The 20600-nt window shown below is 37.5% G+C and overlaps 1 long non-coding RNA gene across 1 annotated transcript; it reads left to right on the top strand.

The window, feature by feature from the left end:
* Window positions 1-13832: 13832 nt before the first annotated feature.
* LOC128016645 (uncharacterized) lies at window positions 13833-15981 on the top strand. The gene is made up of 4 exons (XR_008184229.1): window positions 13833-13977; window positions 14183-14250; window positions 14880-14897; window positions 15433-15981. It is a non-coding gene; the product is annotated as an uncharacterized LOC128016645 (long non-coding RNA).
* The last annotated feature ends 4619 nt before the right edge of the window (window positions 15982-20600 follow it).

Here is a 20600-nt window from a genome sequence, read left to right as displayed (position 1 = left end):
CTGGCGGTCACCTGATGTTGTGGTGCAGGGCTGGCGGCCATCTTGTGCAGTGGCACTGGGCTGGCGACCACCTTGTGCAGTGGCGCTGGGCTGGCGGTCGTCCTGACTGGAGACACAGATCTAGAGACGGCCATCACACCTGGAGAGACAGGTGTGGCTGGGGTATCCCACTGAGACCGATGTTGTACGTACATGGTAAACCCCCAAAAATCCAGGACTTCCAGCTCCTTCATCTCCCACTCAGGCACAGGGTTATCCAGACAAGCGTTAAAAAGGTCTTTAAGTGCCTCATCATTGTATCCCATTCCTACCACCAGGGTCCAGAATATTTGTGCCAAACCACCCAACTCACTCCCCCTTTGACGGAGGGTGGTTAATTTTGAAAGTCTCCCCATCCGCTCCTCTATGGCTGGCTGGGGAACGGATACAAAATCCCACACCACTGGATCTGGGCATGATGGAGTCCTTCTGTCACAAATGCACACAGGAAACGAGAGATCCAATCACAGTATTTTAATGGGGTAATCCAAGGTCAAAATCCAAAAAAACAGGCAAGAGGTCATAACTATAAAATCAGTCCAAAACAAGAAACGAGAAAAGCACAAGGGAACACGAGAAAGCCGTGTGACGGAAAAAAAGGACTACATGATACAGAATGAGACAGGCTGGTTTATATGGACAGGTGAAAATGATGAAAGTGGAGACAGCTGAGTGCAATACCAGGTGTGCAATTGACAGTGATGAATGGGACAAAGGCTTGTGGGAAATGTAGTGCCTGCAGTGGGGTGACTATGGGGAAGTGGGACCACTAACGGACACCCAGGGAAATTTTTTATTTTATTTTGTCTACTGCATGCCTTATCTGTTTAAATATTTTCTAAACATCAGTTATCATTTTCAATTAAAGGGTGTGAACTTAATATGTAGTCACTGAAGATGAGCCCAGTGCTGCAGATCTTGCTATTCACATGAACAGGTAAATAAGAGCTCATTTAATTGTGTCCTACCTTGACAGGCTTTGAATCACAAATTATTTTACAATTCAACCTGGCAATTCATCTGATTTCCAGGCCAGCCTATTTACAGTAATTTATTACACTCGGATACAAATGTTCTTCAAATGCAATCCATGTTTTCCAGAGGTAACACTTAAATTACAGCTTTGATTTGCTCAATAACAGAAACAAGGCAGTGTTGGGAGAATCAATACACCCTTGCTGGCTGCAAATTGAAGACTATTATTGCTTCTCATGAAGAACTGGGATGTAATGGAGGTTCAAAGTTACAAGAAATATACTATATATATATATATATATATATATATATATATATATATATATATATATATATATATATATATATATATATATATATATATATATATATATATATATATATATATATATGAAAAACTGTGTGTGTGAGGGCCGACATAATTTTTTTGTAGAATTGTTTAATGTGAAACAAACATGGAAGTGGCTTATCTTACTAATGTTGTTAATATATGAATATTGTTTGTGTATGTATCCCGGAGAACACGTTAGGGAAAATTGTTAGCCTGAATGCAATGTAAGTCGCTTTGGATAAAAGCGTCTGCTACTGTAAATGCATAAATTTTAATGTAATATAATATTTTACTTTTTTATTATTTAATATCATAATGAGGATGTAGGATAGTGTACCTTAAGTAGTTTGTATCATCCTTTATATTCCGTCTACATCCAGTTATTATTAGTCCGCTAACTGCACTTTAAGAAATTTTTTACAGTTATATATAATATCTGTGCAAAATAAATCTAAAAAATAATTGAAGTCGCTTTCTCATTATAACGACTTAATTTTCTCGTTATCTCGAAATAACGAAAGTTAGTTTTTCCATTATAAAGACATGACAGTCGTGGCCTAGTGGTTAGAGAGTTTGACTCCTAACCCTAGGGTTTTGGGTTCGAATCTCAGGTCGGCAATACCATGACTGAGGTTCCCTTGATCAAGGCACCAAACCCCCAACTGCTGCCCAGGCGCCGCAGCATAAATGGCTGCCCACTGCTCCGGGTGTGTGTTCATGGTTTGTGTCTGTTCACTACTGTGTGTGTGCACTTTGTATGGATTAAATGCAGAGCACAAATTCTGAGTATGGGTCACACTTGGCTGAATGTCATGTCTCACTCTAGAAAAGTTCATGGACTGACGGACCTAATATAGACATGATCTGCATGTCTGTCCAGTGTTTAGTGGGATATTGCACTATACTCTAATTCATATGAGGCATGATGATGACTCATATGAGGCATTAAAAAAAATGTCTTGAATAATATAAATGTTATGTCTCAGTAATTCATCAGTTTAACCCCTTAACTGTCACTCACATTTTTGAAGATAGACTTGAATTTGCATGATACAAATCAAAATTTTTATAATTCATGACTGAAAACATTTTGTAACATTATATTGATGTACCATTTACATGGTAATGCAATGTCTGATTTTAAAACGGATTAATTTTGAGATTTTAAGCTTTCAGTTGATATATAATTTCTGATGATTTCTAAAATTTTATAGAGAAAAGGCAACGAAGAAGTCTTTTTTTTTTTAAACAAAGGTCAAAACTCTTGTTATTATGTAGATTTTTGAGGGTGCACTCTTGTCATAAATTATATTCCTTATTAGAGAAAAATGGTATGTGTGAGGATTTCCAGTCAGGATTTAGACCGTATCATAGTACTGAGACTGCTCTCCTTAGAGTTACAAATGATCTGCTCTTATCATCTGATCGTGGGTGTATCTCTCTATTAGTTTTACTGGATCTTAGTGTTGCATTTGACACAATTGACCACAGCATTCTTTTGCATAGACTTGAACACTTTGTTGGCATCAGTGGAAGTGCATTAGCATGGTTTAAATCATACTTATATGACCGCCATCAGTTCGTAGCAGTGAATGAAGATGTATCATATCGGTCACAAGTGCAGTATGGAGTAGCTCAAGGCTCAGTACTAGGGCCACTACTCTTCACGCTTTATATGTTACCCTTGGGAGATATCATCAGGAAACATGGTGTTAGCTTTCACTGTTATGCTGATGATACTCAGCTCTATATTTCTTCGCGGCCCGGTGAAACACACCAATTTGAAAAACTAATGGAATGCATAGTCGATATAAAAAATTGGATGACGAGTAATTTCTTACTGCTAAATTCAGAAAAAAACAGAGGTGTTCATTATAGGACCGAAAAACTCTGCTTGTAATAACCTTGAACACTGTCTAAGACTTGATGGTTGCTCTGTCAATTCTTCGTCATCATGCAGCAGCAAGAGTTCTTACTAGAACCAGGAAGTATGACCATATTAGCCCGGTCCTGTGAACACTTCACTGGCTCCCTATCAAACATTGTATAGATTTTAAAATATTGCTTATTACTTATAAAGCCTTGAATGGTTTAGCACCTCAGTATTTAAATGAGCTCCTTTTACAATATACTCCTCTACGTCCGCTACATTCTCAAAACTTAGGCAATTTGATAATACCTAGAATATCAAAATCAACTGCGGGCACAAGGACACACTCTTGTGCAGTTTAAATCTAGATTAAAGACCCATCTCTTTAGCCTAGCATACACATAACATACTAATATGCTTTTAATATCCAAATCCGTTAAAGGATTTTTAGGCTGCATTAATTTGGTAAACCGGAACCGGAAACACTTCACATAACACCCTGTACTTTCTACATCATTAGAAGAATGGCATCTACGCTAATATTTGTCTGTTTCTCTCTTGTTCCGAGGTCACCGTGGCCACCAGATCCAGTCTGTATCCAGATCAGAGGGTCACTGCAGTCACCCGGATCCAGTACGTATCCAGACATGATGGTGGATAAGCACCTAGAAAGGACCTCTACTGCCCTGAAAGACAGCGGAGACCAGGACAACTAGAGCCCCAGATACAGATCCAATGTAAAGACCTTATCTCAGAGGACCACCAGGACAAGACCACAGGAAACAGATGATTCTTCTGCACAATCTGACTTTGCTGCAGCCTGGAATTGAACTACTGGTTTCGTCTGGTCAGAGGAGAACTGGCCCCCCAACTGAGCCTGGTTTCTCCCAAGGTTTTTTTTCTCCATTCTGTCACCGATGGGGTTTTGGTTCCTTGGTTTTCCTTAGTTGGGGAGAGTTAATATCAAATGATATCATCGACTTAATTGCACAGAGGGACTGAATCACTGAATCAATGATGAACTGACTTTAACTGTGTTTACTGTTATCCCTTTGCATTATTACACACTATTTTCCTATTTAATACTGTAAAGCTTTTTCTCCATTCTGTCACCGATGGAGTTTCGGTTCCTTGCCGCTGTCACCTCTGGCTTGCTTAGTTGGGGTCAATTCATCTACAGGGATATCATTGACTTGATTGCAAATAAATGCACAGACACTATTTAAACTGAACAGAGATGACATAATTGAATTCAATGATGAACTGCCTTTAATTATCATTTTGCATTATTGAGATACTGTTTTCCAAATGAATGTTGTTCAGTGCTTTGACGCAATGTATTTTGTTTAAAGCACTATATAAATAAAGGTGAGTGATTGATTGATTGATAAATCCCTACATAATTTGTAACAAAAACATTTGTAAAATATATATTTGGGAGTCTTAGACCTTTCCAACGATATATAGTTTGTCAATATTAGATTAGATTTGATTGTAATATAGTGAAGTAAACGTAGGCGTCCCGTTTTCGTGATGTTTGACAGTTAAGGGGTTAACATTTCCACACAGAAATACAGTTCATTACCTTATATCATACATTTTCCTCCAAATGCACATCTCGCTGTCCAGATGCCAACTAGAAGACTCCCTAAAATTCAGTTAGCAACCCCCACCTGCACTCCGATTTAATCTGTCACAGAGTGCTACACTCACAGAGACACCGATTCTCTCAAACATACACAGACACCTTTCTGGGGATGTGAGTGGCAAGCATAGAACTGTCAATCAGCAGTGCACACTTCCCCCCTGATTGCCATCAGGTAGAAGGAAAAAAAGTTTCTCAGACTTGGCATGCAGTGAGTAAAAAAAAGGCAAAACAATGAAGAAAGATTTGAAGGATTAATCAACTACAAAGACCTAGAGAAGACACAGAGAGAGCGGGAAAAGTCACTGAGAGGTTTGCATATGAATAGTGCCGAAAAGATTGGGAAAAAACCCAACATGTACTTTCCAGAAGAACGACTCCTCTTCCTTAGTGGAACCAAGGTGTCATCTGTCTGTACTCACCATGTAAATCCAACATTTAAATTGTCACACATTTAGAAAGCTATTTCAACCATCAGGGATCATGCATAATATAGTTTCAGGTGACAGTTATGTTATTATTATTACTATTTATTTATTTACATTTTGATGTACAGTGTAAATCAAATTATGTCTGAAGATTAATTCAATCTAAAGTAATAACCCCCCCCCTGCCCCATAAGTAATTAAATTCTGACAATTTACTGACCCATGTGTTGATCTAAACCAGTACCATTATGACTTTTAAAACTATCCTCTTAAAAGGCACTATGAGATGGAAAGTGAAAAGTTAAAGTGAAGTGACGTGTGGCCAAGTAGGTGACCCATAATCAGAAATTTTGCTCTGCATGTAAACCCATCCAAGTGCACACAAACCATGAACACACACTGAGAGCACTGGGCGGCCATGTCACGCCGCCCAGGGAACAGTTCGGGGTTCGGTACCTTGCTCAAGGGTCTCACCTCAGGGTGGAAGAGAGTACTGGTTAATCACTCCCCCCACCGATTTTGAGTTAAAATATTTTGGTAGAGTACCAACCATTTTTTAAATATATTTGTGCATATCACAGAAGAAGGAAAGTCATACAGGTTTGGGGTGATATGAGGGTAAGTGCATGATGACAGAATAGTCATTTTTGGGCTGATTATTGCTTTGAATGCATATTTCTGGGGACAATTTGTAATTTAAAATTATACCAGCAAATAGAATGTCGCAAATTAGTAGTACAAGCCACAAAACAATTTCAGAAGTTGTCCTCAAACTATTAGAATTATTGGTCTACAGTTTACAGACAAAGCCACAAGGTAAAGTCCCAAACCCAATATTTCCTAACGTTCCTTGAGTGATTTGAGTTATATAACTAATGTGTTAAGGTGAGTTTTTTAGCTCTAAATTTATCAATATTCTTTGTGCTGGCAGACTATTCTGTGCTGGCAGTTCGTGCTTTGAATGCAACGTCTTTCCTTTTGGCCTATCAAGCCGAACTTCTAGAGGAAATGGGTCATCAACTAGATTCTGGGTCTTTCCTCACAGCACTCTAGGAGGCGATATGTGTCTTTGCAGACTTAAACCTGTATACATCTCACAGAGCCAAAACAAAGTTGCAGAAACAGCATAGACTTGGCGGTTGTGCAACAGAGATTGTTGTGGCTGAGCTTGTCCAGACTCTCTGAGAAAGAGAAGGTGGAGTTTTTGGATGCCCCGATTGATCCAAAAGCTCTATTTGAAGCAATTGTTACAGCAATGCAGCAGCAGTTTGATCTATGGAAGAGAAAGGGAGAGGCATTTGAAGTTTGTTGGCCTTGCCATAAAAGACGCCCAAGATTCAGACCTTCAGGAAAAGGATTATCAGCCTTGCCCAAAGTTTGTGCAGTTCCTCAAAAATCATCAAGTACTGGTCAGAATAAATAATACAACAGTGATAACCTACATGAATCAGCAAGGAGTAGTACATGTGTTACTGTAAACATTCACCCCATTAAGTCTAATCGAGCCGACATCATGGAGGATATGAGAACGCGGACATATGATGATTGTAATGTTGCTTTTCCATTGCATGGTATGGCTCGGCTTGGCATGGTATGGCTCAGAACAGCTTGGCTCAGTTTGTGTTTCCACTGCTGTTTAGTACCGCTTTACAGAGGGCGGGATTATAGATAGGTCTTTAAACTTATGCCACCTCTACTGCTGCAACCTCCTGAAAAACTTTTTAGTTCTGCGTCTTCCTATCAACCTCTCGCTGGATCCGCTCCTCAGTTATCAATGAGAAGAACATCTATACGTACAGAACAAGAAACAATCTCAAAAAAATTATTTTGTGTAAAAAATGGTTCGCTCATTCAAAAAAGGTTTCAATAATGCAGGTAGTGGTAATTCTCTCCCCCAAATCAGTAATCAGCAGTGTTTACACTCTAAAAATGGCTGGGTTAAAAATAACCCAATTGGCAACCCAGCGCTGGGTAAATATTGGACAGAACAGGTGCTGGGTTAAAGTAACCCAGCAAGTTGGTTTACACATTTTAACCCAGCTTGAGAAAACCCAAGTTAGAGTCGTTTGCGTTTTTATGATTCTGGGTTATTGTTGCTGGGTTATTCTCATAATTTCACTTTTGCTTAACAAAGCAATCATTGATTAATAAATAATGAAGAATACAGGTTATTTAGACTGTTAACAAATATTTTTAATGCCATTTGACATTCAGAAATTTGTACCAATGACAAACATGGAATTTTCCCTCTTTTTGTTTCCAGCAAATGCAAAATAAATAAATAAAATAAAAATCACAGAATTACAGTAGCAATAAATAAGAAAATGATTTCTGAATGAACCAAAACTCCATCGGTGACAAAATGGAGAAAAAAAAAAAAAAAACCTTGGGAGAAACCAGGCACAGTTGGGGGGCCAGTTCTCCTCTGACCAGACGAAACCAGCAGTTCAATTCCAGTCTGCAGCAAGGTCAGATTGTGGAGAAGAATCTTGTGTTTCTTGTTGTCTTGTCCTGGTGGTCGTCTGAGACAAGGTCTTTACAGGGGATCTGTATCTGGGGCTCTAGTTGTCCTGGTCTCCGCTGTCTTTCAGGACTGTAGAGGTCCTTTCTAGGTGCTGATCCACCATCTGGTCTGGATACGTACTGGAACCGGGTGACTGCAGTGACCCTCTGATCTGGATATGTACTGGATATGGGTGGCTACGGTGACCTCGGAATAAGAGAGAAACAGACTAATGTTAGCATACAGTAGATGCAACATAAGAACAAGTACATGAGGTGTTATTAATTACCATGTCTGTTTTTTCACTGTGTCGCACATGTTACCTGCCAAAACTCAAATGGAATCGCAATTACTTTAGCATTTGAATTTCCAATGCCTCACATGGAAAACTGTCAATTTTTACCAGAGGTGGGACCATACTATGGAGAGTGTTTGTATTGGGAGGTGATGTCACTCAAAGACAATTGTGCCAAATGCTTTGAACAATGGAGGTTAAGGCACTACTAAAGGCAGCTGCCACTCCGAGAGATGCGTGTTAAAGAACAGACAGTGCAACCCGGATCTCCCTATATTCTTTGCACCTCACACAATAAACAATTCTGTCATTTTTACCCCAGATGCAGCTACTATCCCCTGCTAACAGTTAGAGCCACATGGTCCTATTGGTCAATATTCACCATTAACCAAATTCTTTTCACCGGAGGAATAAAATATAGGGTAAGATGCAAATAGTTAAATAAGAGTAGAACTGCAACGCTGTTTTGCTGACGTGCATCAGAGTGCAAACAGTGAGAGATTTGGGGTAAAAACTACAGAATATATCCCAATAAAAAACACAACCCATAGTAGAGTCCCACGCTTGAAACAAATTGACAGCTTTCTGTGTAAAGCATCTGAAATTCAAATGCATTTCAATTGCGTTTGGACTATGTCACAATGTCTGCGTCCACATGTGGAAAAATGCAATTAAATATACAATTTGCAATTCCTTTTGAAAATAGTCCAGAATATCCTTACCTGTGCATTGATTATGATCAATGCCTGAGAGATCTACTGGCATTTTTAAATTGCCATGACAATTGGATGGGATTTTGTGGACTCTGCTCGGTTAAGGAATTCCATGTTTGTTCCAATCTTTAAAATAAAGTTAAAAAAAAAACAAAAAAAAACAAAAAAAAAAAAAAAAAATTTTAATAACAGTGATTCAGTTCAATTAACTGTGTGAAGTTAATCATGAAATTTACCCATCATGATAATTTGTTAAATTCACCTATGAGTTGGGCTACAGAAGCAGAATATGATATAGTGATTGGCTGAAAGGTGTGCTTTCAAACTGTCTAATCAATGGGATGTTCCAGTCATTATAAATCACAGTTTTATGCACAGATAAAGGAGATCACATTGCGTGCGCGCACACAGACATTTCTATGACAAGTCATGTAGGTACTGGGTTACTCCGCAGCTTTAAAACAGTCCATATATAAACACTTATAGATGTACCAAAGTTATAAGGACAAGTCAAAAACACGATCTGGAAAATTGGTATATGATGTTTAAGCTGCTAAATTAGGTACATTCTGAACACAATGTTACAAAGTGCAGCTTTAACTATAGCACAAAATAAAAATATATGTGCGTTTAAGTTACGTGAGGGTTAACGTTAGTTGATTATCACAGACAAACAATTATGTAAAATGTATAATAAACACGAACTTACCGTTCGCCTCAATAAGACTGCACTCGACGAGTTTTTCTCTCACAAATGTATCCATGTGCTTTTCTGACAGGAAAAAAAAACACATTTTGAATTATAATTTGTATGTAAAAAGACTTTATTAATGACAAAAGCATCAAATCACCTCACTAACGCGGCCTGCATCACTCGCTGTGCGTGCGCGCACTTTGAAATGCCTTGAGACACTGATTCTTTTCCCTGAATCACTTTGTTTGAGAATTACTGAACCGGTTTATTTGAACTGGATCGTCGGTTCTTTTAGACCTGTGGTCCGACTATATTGTACAATTTGTATGATTTACATGTCGATATGGACAACTGCAGGCGTTTACATTAGAGCAGAAAGTCGTATTCACTTTTTGAACTCATTTGACTCACTTAAATGTCAAATTTGCTTTTCAGTGTCAGAAACGACTTTTTCATCTATTTTCACAGGTATTCGCATATTTCAGCCATCCGTCACTGTCTGAAACTTAATAAAACTGTATTAGGGGCCGTTCACATATTGCGTCTTTTGCGCGCTCAAGTTCGTTATTTCCCATGTAAGCGTGGCATGCACGCTCATAATGGAAGCGACGCGGTCGCAACGTGCACGCGGTGCAACACGCCCATTTTTTCCAGGCTCATCATCACCGCATCAAGTTAAAAACATTTCAAATTTTCAGAATGTTGCAAGTGCACCGCGGGTCATGTGACAAGAACTAACCAATCAGCTTCATCCTTTCCCGTAACAAAGTTGAAAGATCAGCCAAGATGAAGGAACAGCTGATGATAGTTGTATATGGATTGCCATTTTGAAATAAATTTAGTAGCAGATCTACTGCAAGCGATTTTTACAGCTGCAAATCCATTTATCCTTTGCTGAAATTTCCGCGTCTTCATGGAGAGAGCAGGTCATGGTTGCTTAGCAAAGGCAGATGCCTCAGGGGCGCAACTGCCCGAGCGCTTTGGAAAGGAGGAGAAATGGCGCGATATGTGAACGGCCCCTTAATCTGTCGTCTCAGATAGTTTAACACGATTGTGAGTCACGTAACGTAGGTTGGCCGTTTGAGGTAAACTGTTCATCATTTAACATAAATAATGTTGACCTGTAGACGTTTAACAGTATTGTTGCCGCAAAAAAAGTTATAATTCTGCCAATTTAAAATAATTATTAATGAAAACATTAAATAAACTTACCTTAAAACAGTTTGGCGCCGTTGTTCTTCCAAAATGACAGTTGGGGAGCGATTTAAACATCTTCAAGGCGCGTTAAATAACCCAGTGCTGGCCTGAAACAACCCAGCGACGCAACCCAGCAGGTTTAGCCCAACTCCTGGTACATTGAAACTACCCAAAAGTGTTTAAAAATAAATAAAATAACCCAACAAAATGACCCAACAGACTCAACCCAGCATTTTGGTTTAAAAAATAACCCAGCCGTTTTTAGAGTGTACACATCACATTTTGGTAATGGTACTGTTACTAGTGGTAAACCCCCCCAAAAGCAAGCCATGCCATACCATGCAGTGGGAAAGTACCATAATAGCACCATGCTGGCCGGGAAGACTATGGGTAGCAGAGATTGCGCAGCTGTTCTATTACCAACCATGGCAATTGTCAGCATACATATCTCATAAGTACAGGGTGTGGACATAGGACTCGACTCTACTATAGGCCAGCATCTTCTTGTCTACCGATGGGAAATTTAGCTTACTAACATAACACGATTCTCTCATAACATGGAGTGAGGTATCTCACAGTATTGTCCTTGATCTTGCCTGTTCAACAAGGAGAAAAGATATGTATAGAAGGATGAAATGGCAGGTAGCTAAATTTTTAATACAGGGAGGCTGTATTTTTCTTTTCCTGCATAACAAACAATGACTACTTGTGAATTAATGTGAAATGGATGTGCTGTGAAAAGTGGTTAACATATTCTTTCATAACTAAAGAGATGTAAAAAAAAAAAAAAACAGACAGGAATAGACAACACTGAGCAATACACTGAATACGGGGGATTTTCTGATTAGCTAAATCAGTATACTTGCAGCTAAGTGTTCCTTTTATGAAAGTGTGCAACAAAAACGGAGCAAATGTAAACAATGAAAGGAGTGAAATTATTTCCTTATGAAATTAATTATTTGTGAAGCCAAACACTCAGGAACTCTTTCAATGATTTGATCAGGAAGGAAGATCTGGAAGAAAGACCATTTGCTCTTCGGTACCTTCACCCATACTTCCCCCCGGACACATGGTCCAGGTCACTTCACGAGTTCACCCTTACATCTAATCTGAAGGCGAATAGTAGGCATATTTTGGCGTGCTGTCCTGGGGGAGGGGTCTGGGCCCGGAGCACAGCCCGAACCCAAATAACTCCCCCTATCCCCAATTTGGGATAAATAGATTAGAAGTGAGGAGTTGGGGTTGAGGAGGGATGCTGAAAAAACTGTTGTGGGACAGGAGGTAGGAAGACTGGATATATATATATATATATATATATATATATATATATATATATATATATATATATATATATATATATTAGGGGTGTAACGATACGCGTATTCGTATTGAACCGTTCGGTACGACGCTTTCGGTTCGGTACGCGGTACGCATTATGCATACCGAACGGTTCGTTGGACTAATTAATTATATTTGGAAAAAAAAAAGAGAAATATAATGATATGCGTTCAACAAGGTAGCCCAATAACCCAAACGACGTAACAGGCAACGCCCCTGACACTCCCGAAGAAGAAAAAAACACCAACTTATGTTTATCCCAGACAGCAAGCCAACATTGAATAAACATTGTTTTTCCATCTGAATCATCATTATGGTTGATATTGAAATTTCAATGTAAAATAAATGTTGAATCAACATTATCATATCGATGAAAACCTGATGTTATTAATGTTGATGGCAACAATATTGGAACAACATTGATCCATAGTTATCTTTATGATTGATTAAGCATTGATATTTGGTTACCGGGTGATCCCTGAATGTGTTGAAAAGTAATTGATTTATAGTGGACAGAGAAATGATGCTGTTGTTGAAAAGTCATCGAAATATAGTTGACCGGGAAATATGATAGAAAATGCATCGAAATATAGTTGACCAGGAAATATGATTGAAAATGCATCGAAATATAGTTGACCGGGAAATATGATTGAAAATCCATCGATTTTTGGTTGACCGGGAGATCAACGGGTGGTATACCCAACGTACTGCACCGGACACAGCTCATTTCTGGACCCTTGGCACAAGTACAGGTAAGCTTGCTTAATGTTCGATATGAACCCAGACAGCACAGGCACGCGGTGTGTTTTTATACAGTCTGTGGGCAGCTGAAGAGACTGGCTCATTTTCAAATAATGTTACCGTTAACTTGTTTAGACAACGGTCACGGTAAATTAATGTTAAAGCCTTGAGTTTCCAGCAGTTTCTCGGAGGGAAAATGTAAAAGCGGTTTATTAAAGAGAAGTCCTGACTGCTTTTTCGTCGTGTTTTTCACTCTTTTACAGGCTGCCAGAAAGAATCCGTCTCTATAGTGAGTGATTATTGAATGAGGCTGTACATTATAATTGTAATGTTTTAACTCGAGATGTTTGTTTGTGTGAATGCTGTGTGTGCGGTGAGTTCTGCGCGAGCGGGGAGCAGAGTTGCCATGGAAACGGCGGGGCGTCAACAAAAAAACCGTTACTGGCAAGCAGTAATCTCCTTCTCTCGCTGCGGTTTACGCTGTTTTAGGTAAGTTTAGTCGCTAAAATCACACAAATATGATATACAAATGTTTCTGACAAGTTTCTTACTTGTTATTGACATGTTTCAATTAAATTTATTTTATAGAAATGGTTTAATGTCTTCGAAAAAGTCCGTTAGCGTCTTAGCAGTTTTCAGGTAACGTTAGGCTAATTTTGAGCTCTTGTTGATGAAACTCTGGGCTTTTCATCAAATCTTCGTGTGTGTATGAGATATTTTGATGGCTCTGAATGTTTTGCTGTTAATTTGTCAGTGTATTTTTTTTTGGAAAAGGCTGATTTACTGAATCGATGACGTCACTTACACTGAGAGTGTAACGTTAATCGGCTGAAAACAAGTTCACATGAGTGTTTATATTTCATGATAAACAGATATTAATACAAATTGTTCTGTGATTTCAGGAGGACAGAAATAAACTATACAGAACAAAGTGAAACTCCAAGATTTTTGAAAAGAAAATTGGTGAAATATATTCTGAAAAAGGCATATTAATGTAACGTATTTCATGAGCTTCTTCAGTAAATCTGTATTTCTAAGTCAGTATCTCCATTCAGAAATGTGGCTGAAGGGAGATACTGACTTAGAAATACAGGTGAACTCATGAAAATAAGCTCATGAAATACTCATGAAAGAAGCTCATGAAATACATTAATATGCCTTTTTCAGAATATATTTCACCAATTTTAAGGAGTCCCTGACATCAAAACGTAAGTCACACTCAACCTAAAATTAAAAATATAGATTCTGTTATTTTAAGATTATATTATTAGTAGTAGAATTTGTATATTACATATGTTATTATTGTTGTTATATATATTATTCTGTCTTTTATCTGCATTTTACCTCTGCTTTATCTTGTTTCCTTCTAATGAACCTGGAACTGCAGAGTAAATATTGTTGTCTCTGTGTCAGATGGCTTGTTTTGTTCCTGGACTCTTCAGTGATGATGAGCAGAGTCTAAGTGAACCTGCTGTCAGACAGTGAGTACCCTGAGTACCCTGGGGTTTCAGTCAGGGCCTTCAGTAAACAACTGAATCAAACAAAATCCTTAATGGTTAATAGTTACTAGTTAATATATTATTAATCACTTATAAATCATTGAAATGTCAACATTGTACTATTATCTCAATAAACATTATGGGCCCTATTTAAACGATCTGAAACGCAAGTGTCAAAGCGCGAAGCTAGATATATGTAGCTTGATATTCACTATAGGAAGAAAGTGCAGCATAAAAAATAGCATATTTTAGCATTAAAATCCCTTTAACATGTATGGTGATCTGAGAGGCCGGGGGAGTCCAGTTAATGGGGCGTAATTCATTAGCTTTAATGAGAATTGTATATTTTATAGGCCTACATTAAAGTGTATTTCGTTTTTTATATTTTACATTTATTTCTTGAATGCTACTATAACATCAACTGTAGCTGAAAAGAATCAACCACTGTATATTTAATTTGTATATTATGTTGTTCATGTTCTTTGTTTTTATATTTTTAATAACAGATTGGTTACCTGAGTACATATGTATAAAGTACAGTCACACTGTATGATTGTGAATTTTAATTGCTGTTTTTAACAGAAATTTTTGTCTTTTCTGTTCTTTTACAGATCACTATTGCACACCAAGTAAGCAAAACAATATTTTTGATTTCATTTTATTTTATTTCTGCAAACAACTTGCACCACTTGCAATTGGTTTTCCAGCCCAAAACCTCATCAAAAACTGAATGCAACGGTTTTTGTCTATGATTATTTTGTCAAAACATCTTTTGTCTATGGTAACTCTAATCTACATTAACTATTTAATTAGTATCCAGTTATTTATATTAAATTTGTGGTGTTAACAACTACTTCTTAACCAATAAAATAATAAAAAAAACATTTTTGAGTCAATTGGCCTCATACATTTTCCTTATGAAAGAGGTCACTGCAAGCTAATCCTTTTTGCCTCCCTTTAATTCTAATACATCCATGAACAGGCAGTTTTGAAAAGTGCTTTGAATATAGGGGAAATATGATCTAGCCTACAACACGAGAACTTATTGCCTTATCCGATCATTGAAAAATCATAGGCCTAGGCTACTGAATTTGTTCAAATATATGTTCTGTTTAACTTAAATGCTAAATTTGTTTTGCATTGTGATTTCATCTTCTGTTTTAGATGCTCTTACTCAGCAGATGGGGACAGCTACCATCACCCAATTTTCACCCAAAAGTGGCTGCGCTATGCGCCAGACCGGGCAGGAGGGACTGGACGACAACTTATGCAGGCATCAGATGACAATGAAGTGTAAATAAAGAGTAGAGGCTAATAAACAGGAATTTGATTTTAAATAGTGTGGTGTGTTCTGTGTTTTATACAAGATTTTAAATGTTCTATTAATTTTTAACATCCTGGCTGTAGATAAAGCAGGCTATTTAATTTATGGCATTACATTTAAAATTAACATTTAAAAATGATTGAAATTCCATTGAAATCACGTTGATCCTTAGTTCAGTTGAAATTTCAACATTGTTTCAATATTCCTGATAATTGAAATACCATTGAAATTCCGTTGATCTATGGACAGAATTTCAACATTGTTTCAATATTAAATCAGGGTGCAAAATGATGTTGGATCAACATCAGAGTTCGATGTTGATTCAATGACTTAATGTTGACAACGGGATGTTGATTCAGCATAGTTTCAATGACTGTTTGCTATCTGGGATGTTATGTTATGACTCAGTCAGGCGCTCGCTCACTCAGTACGCGCTGAAGGCTCGTTGCAAAATGGCCAATGCGTTTAACAGACTAGAAAAAGAAGATGACTCTCAAACATATTGTTTGAGATGCATGATTCCATCTATGAGCTGCTCGATCAGAGTGACATGAGAGCCCCTCCTTAGAACATTATTTGTAAATCCATGTTATGGTAAGTGTGCACGTGAAGTCTTTGCACACTTTCTGAAATCCACACTGTGGTAAGTTTGCACACTACACTAGTGCTCTGCATTCTTTCTAAAATCCTATATAGTGAGGGCTTCGCGCGGTTGCTTCATTGCTTTAAAAAAAAAAAAAAAACACCAGCGTGAATACTTGAAACATGTCAACTCATTTACGCCGACATCACCTTATTGTGTCAGTATCTGGGAAAAGACGAAAAAAAGGAGAAACATGCACGCAACAAACTATGCCTGCAGCATTTAGACACCAGTATTATAGCTTACAGGGAATCCAAAGTGCACCCAAACACCAGACCTGTTGGTTATTTTAGGATCTTATATTTCTGGTCTGTTAAATGCATTAGACATTTTGCAATGAGCCTTCAGCGCGTGCTGAGTGAGCGAGCGCCTTAGGGTCCGTTCACATATCGCTCCTAAAAACGCGTGGAAAACGCTAAGCACGTCTTTCTACTCCTTTCCAAAGCGCTTGGGCAGAAGCGCTCATGAGGCGTCTGTCTTTGCTAAGCAACAATGACGTGCTCTCTCCATGAGACGCGGAAATTTCAGCAAAGGATAAATGGATTTGCAGCTCTAAAAATCGCTTGCAGTAGCTCTGCTACTAAATTTATTTCAAAATTGCAATCCATATACAACTATGATCAGCTGTTCCTTCATCTTGGCTGAGTTTTCAACGTTGTTACGGGAAAGGATGAAGCTGATTGGTTGGTTCTTGTCACATGACCCGCGGTGCGCTTGCGGCATTCTGAAAAGTTGAGATGTTTTTGCATTTTGCTGTATCTAAAACGTACCGAACCGAACCGAACCGAACCGTGACATCAGTGTATCGTATCGAACCGAACCGTGAATTTTGTGAACCGTTACACCCCTAATATATATATATATATATTGTGTGCTATTTAGGATGGTTAGCTAAACGAGATGCACCTGTGCCAAATTGAATGATTATCTGATCGTGCTTCTCCCGAACTTTGTTAATAAAACCACATTAAAAGTTGACAGAGAAATGCCAAGAACTCAAGTTGCTCTGCTCACATAAAATATTTACTATAGCTTCAGAATTCATGATCATAAACTTTTCATGTTTGGCATAATTTTAAAGGTATTTGTGGGATTGGTAAATTGGTCTCAATTTCACAGTCCAATTTATATTATGAGTTTTGTATAATGCTGAGGAGGGAGTGTGTCCACCTTTAGGGGTCTGTGGGAATGTTTATGTATTTCAAGCCAGATGTGACCCTTGATCATTGATCCTATCAACCAAAAGGTATTTTAGGTTTTGACAACAGATTTAAAGATTTCTTTCTCGTCTGAGTATATAAGGAGAGTGACAAAATACTACTTTTCAGGAACTGTTTATTATTATTTATTCAAAAATGTAATTGTGTTTGTAATTGTAATGTAATTGTACCCATAGAGTACACTGTATAGTTGTTTTCGCTACTACATGTGCACATTGGCTAGTTAAGTTTATTCTCTAAAACACTGGAGTACTTTGCAAAGCATTTTAGACCATGTGTCTTAAATAAGGATAACTGTTACATGTGTGACTATGTTAAATTTGTTTGCCTCCTGCGTGGATCACTTAGCAGTTCCCCATGTGGCTACAGTGTCTGTGTGCAGGAGCTGGGTTGCCATGAGCTTACAATATGATTCAGAATTGCACTATACTTTCTAATTTGCTTCTAATTGTTTCATTATGTAATTTGCATTATACAGTTTTACCTGATTAATAATAAAATGTTATATTTGATTTATTCTGAACTTTACTAAAATCATTGACTAGTAAACTGTAAGGAGGCTTTTGTTACCTCAAAATCTACAGCCAGGATAGGTCAAACTGAATACTCTGAATGATAGGAGCAGTAGGCACATCAACTGAGACCTTTTGATTCTGTCTATCACTGATGTTAGCAAGTTGTATGGTAAAAAGACTAAGTCAATTACACTTTTGTCATAAACAAGCAGTAGGCAGCAGGCAAAACGGGTATTAGTCTACACACACCCTCTGACTAACAACGGACTGGCGAGTTTGTGATCGTGAGACTGGTGCCCCATAGGCTCAAAAGAGACATCAGGTCCCCAAGTGAACGGATAATTGAAAGTATAGTGAGTCCAGAGTAATCAAATATCTAAATTAATAATCAATATTTGTGATCAGTTTTTAATTAGAAACATTGCCTGGCCAAATGTAATGATCACGCGAAATTGGAATCAGATTGAACATGGAGCTAGACTACAATTTAAACTAAATCCTGATAAATTCTCAAGCACAAGTAAAAGACTGAATATGCATTAAACCTTCGACCAGTCTCCTGGATTCCGCTTTTAGGGCTGGCGGGTGAGTTCTTACAACAAAAAGACATAAAACTTGCAATGGGAAAAGATGACAATTGTAAAATGGAAGAGAGAACAATGATAGAGAGGGAGAGTGGAGGTAACTAAGGGCCAGATACTGCCAGAAAAAAAATTGTGGCAGACAACATTTCCATGATAAATATTGTGTGTGAAGGATTTTCTGAAACCACTTCTGAAAATATTTCACATGCTCATTATTGTGTTCCAGGTGGCCCAGACCTTCCATGCTATCTATTAACTGGTATGGAAAAAAAATGAAAAAGACTATGAGAAGGTTAGCTTGAAGAATAAACTTGCATACCTACTCATGAGGAGCTGAGTGAATGCTGAAAGCATGTCAAAATATGACCAATAAGACACATCAGCGCAAATACTGGAGACATTACCAAGTGGTCCCCATAAAGTGGAAATTATTGCTAAAAAACATTTTAAATGAAGTACATCGCTGTATTGAAATTTTAAGACAACCTGTCTAAATATGCACCCCATCAGTAATCAAATCTATAGAGCTGTTTTGTGTAAAAGATTGTCTCCTCAGTTGCATGTGTGAAGAAATGAAAGGGGAATAAACAGGGCATATTACAACATTCACACAAATAGGCTGAGGACTATAACACCCGGTAAAGAGCCAATGATTTATTTGCATTCACAGCTTCAGAGGAATTTGAATTTGAGAGGGTTTTCGACTGTGGAGAGGTCCAAATTAAATAAAAGAGAAGGACCATTATAGGTTTACTTCAATCTAGCCAATTTCTCCAGATACAGTAATCTCTGTTTCAATCATAACAAACAGGAAGAGTTCTAAATAAATATTTTCCAAAAATGTGTTACGCCATCAAATGATGCTTGTGAACAAACAAGCTCAATTTGAAAGAGCAGGCAGAATATTTAGCTAATGCATTATCGTCAACATCTGTCAGGGAGGTCTGGAATATGAGATCAAACATTACTCCGATAAACTGCTCTCAGCTTTCAGCCCTGAACACTGCGATTTATATAGTGCTGCTCGGTCACACCATATGTAGTTTGCAGTTTAATGATAATGTGATGAGGTACATATTTGTTTGCCTTTAAAGTATAACTAAAAACAAAATTAATTTCTACTGTATACCACCAACACCAGGTAATATTATTATAATAATTGATGATATATTATGATATATATAAACAAATAGACATATGCGAGATTCATTAACTGACAATTTAATGAGTTCAGCAGGTCATCCAAATATTTTCTATCTGGACATGCAGTGATAGCAATTATGAGGATATTGCCAGTGAATCAGATCGTGAGGCATATCTGCCCTAAGGTGAACTGTCCAACAGGCTGAAAAGCCGGAAGCCAACAATTAAGAGCTATTTACAGTGAAAACGCATCTCTCTTCCTCTCCCTATCTCCCCATGCTGCTTTCTGCTCTTGCAATTGTCTTAATTAGAAAATGTAACATAAGATGACTAAAATGCGTGTGGAATCAGAGTTTCCTAGGTGGTCTAATTAAAATATCTGTTCAATTATTATATTTGTTTATTTACATAAAAATAAATGCAAATGAAACACCCTCCATAATTATATGAACCATTAATAATAAAATTATCATAATAATAATAAATCTTAGAGTGTAGTACATGTAAGGTAGAGGCCTAGTTTGAAAATGCAACTAATAGCATATTGTTTACACTAAGTGTGAATAGTGAAAGGTAAATAATAAAACTAACGTTATATGTAAAAAACTTCCAGCTCTATCACCCTCTAAAAAGACATTTACTGTAGGGAAAAGAAAATGCTGATAACAATGATAACGAATTTAGGTTTTTTTTTGGGATCACAATTTATCATACTTATACATATTCAATTCTCTGTTGCTTCACTTTAATAATCTAAATGTGTAATATTGTTCATCAATTTCCATTAAAAACTATGGATCAAGAGTTATGCAACAGTTACTTAGCATTTTGAGCAGTTGTGTATCAATTGATAATTTGATCATTTTAATGAAATGAATAGTCACTCAACACAGATGTGATGTT

This window comes from Carassius gibelio, chromosome A7 (assembly GCF_023724105.1).
Source record: "Carassius gibelio isolate Cgi1373 ecotype wild population from Czech Republic chromosome A7, carGib1.2-hapl.c, whole genome shotgun sequence".
Classification (NCBI taxonomy): Eukaryota; Metazoa; Chordata; class Actinopteri; order Cypriniformes; family Cyprinidae; genus Carassius; species Carassius gibelio.
Note: the sequence above shows the minus strand (reverse complement) of the source record. Positions and strands in the feature narration are given on the sequence as shown.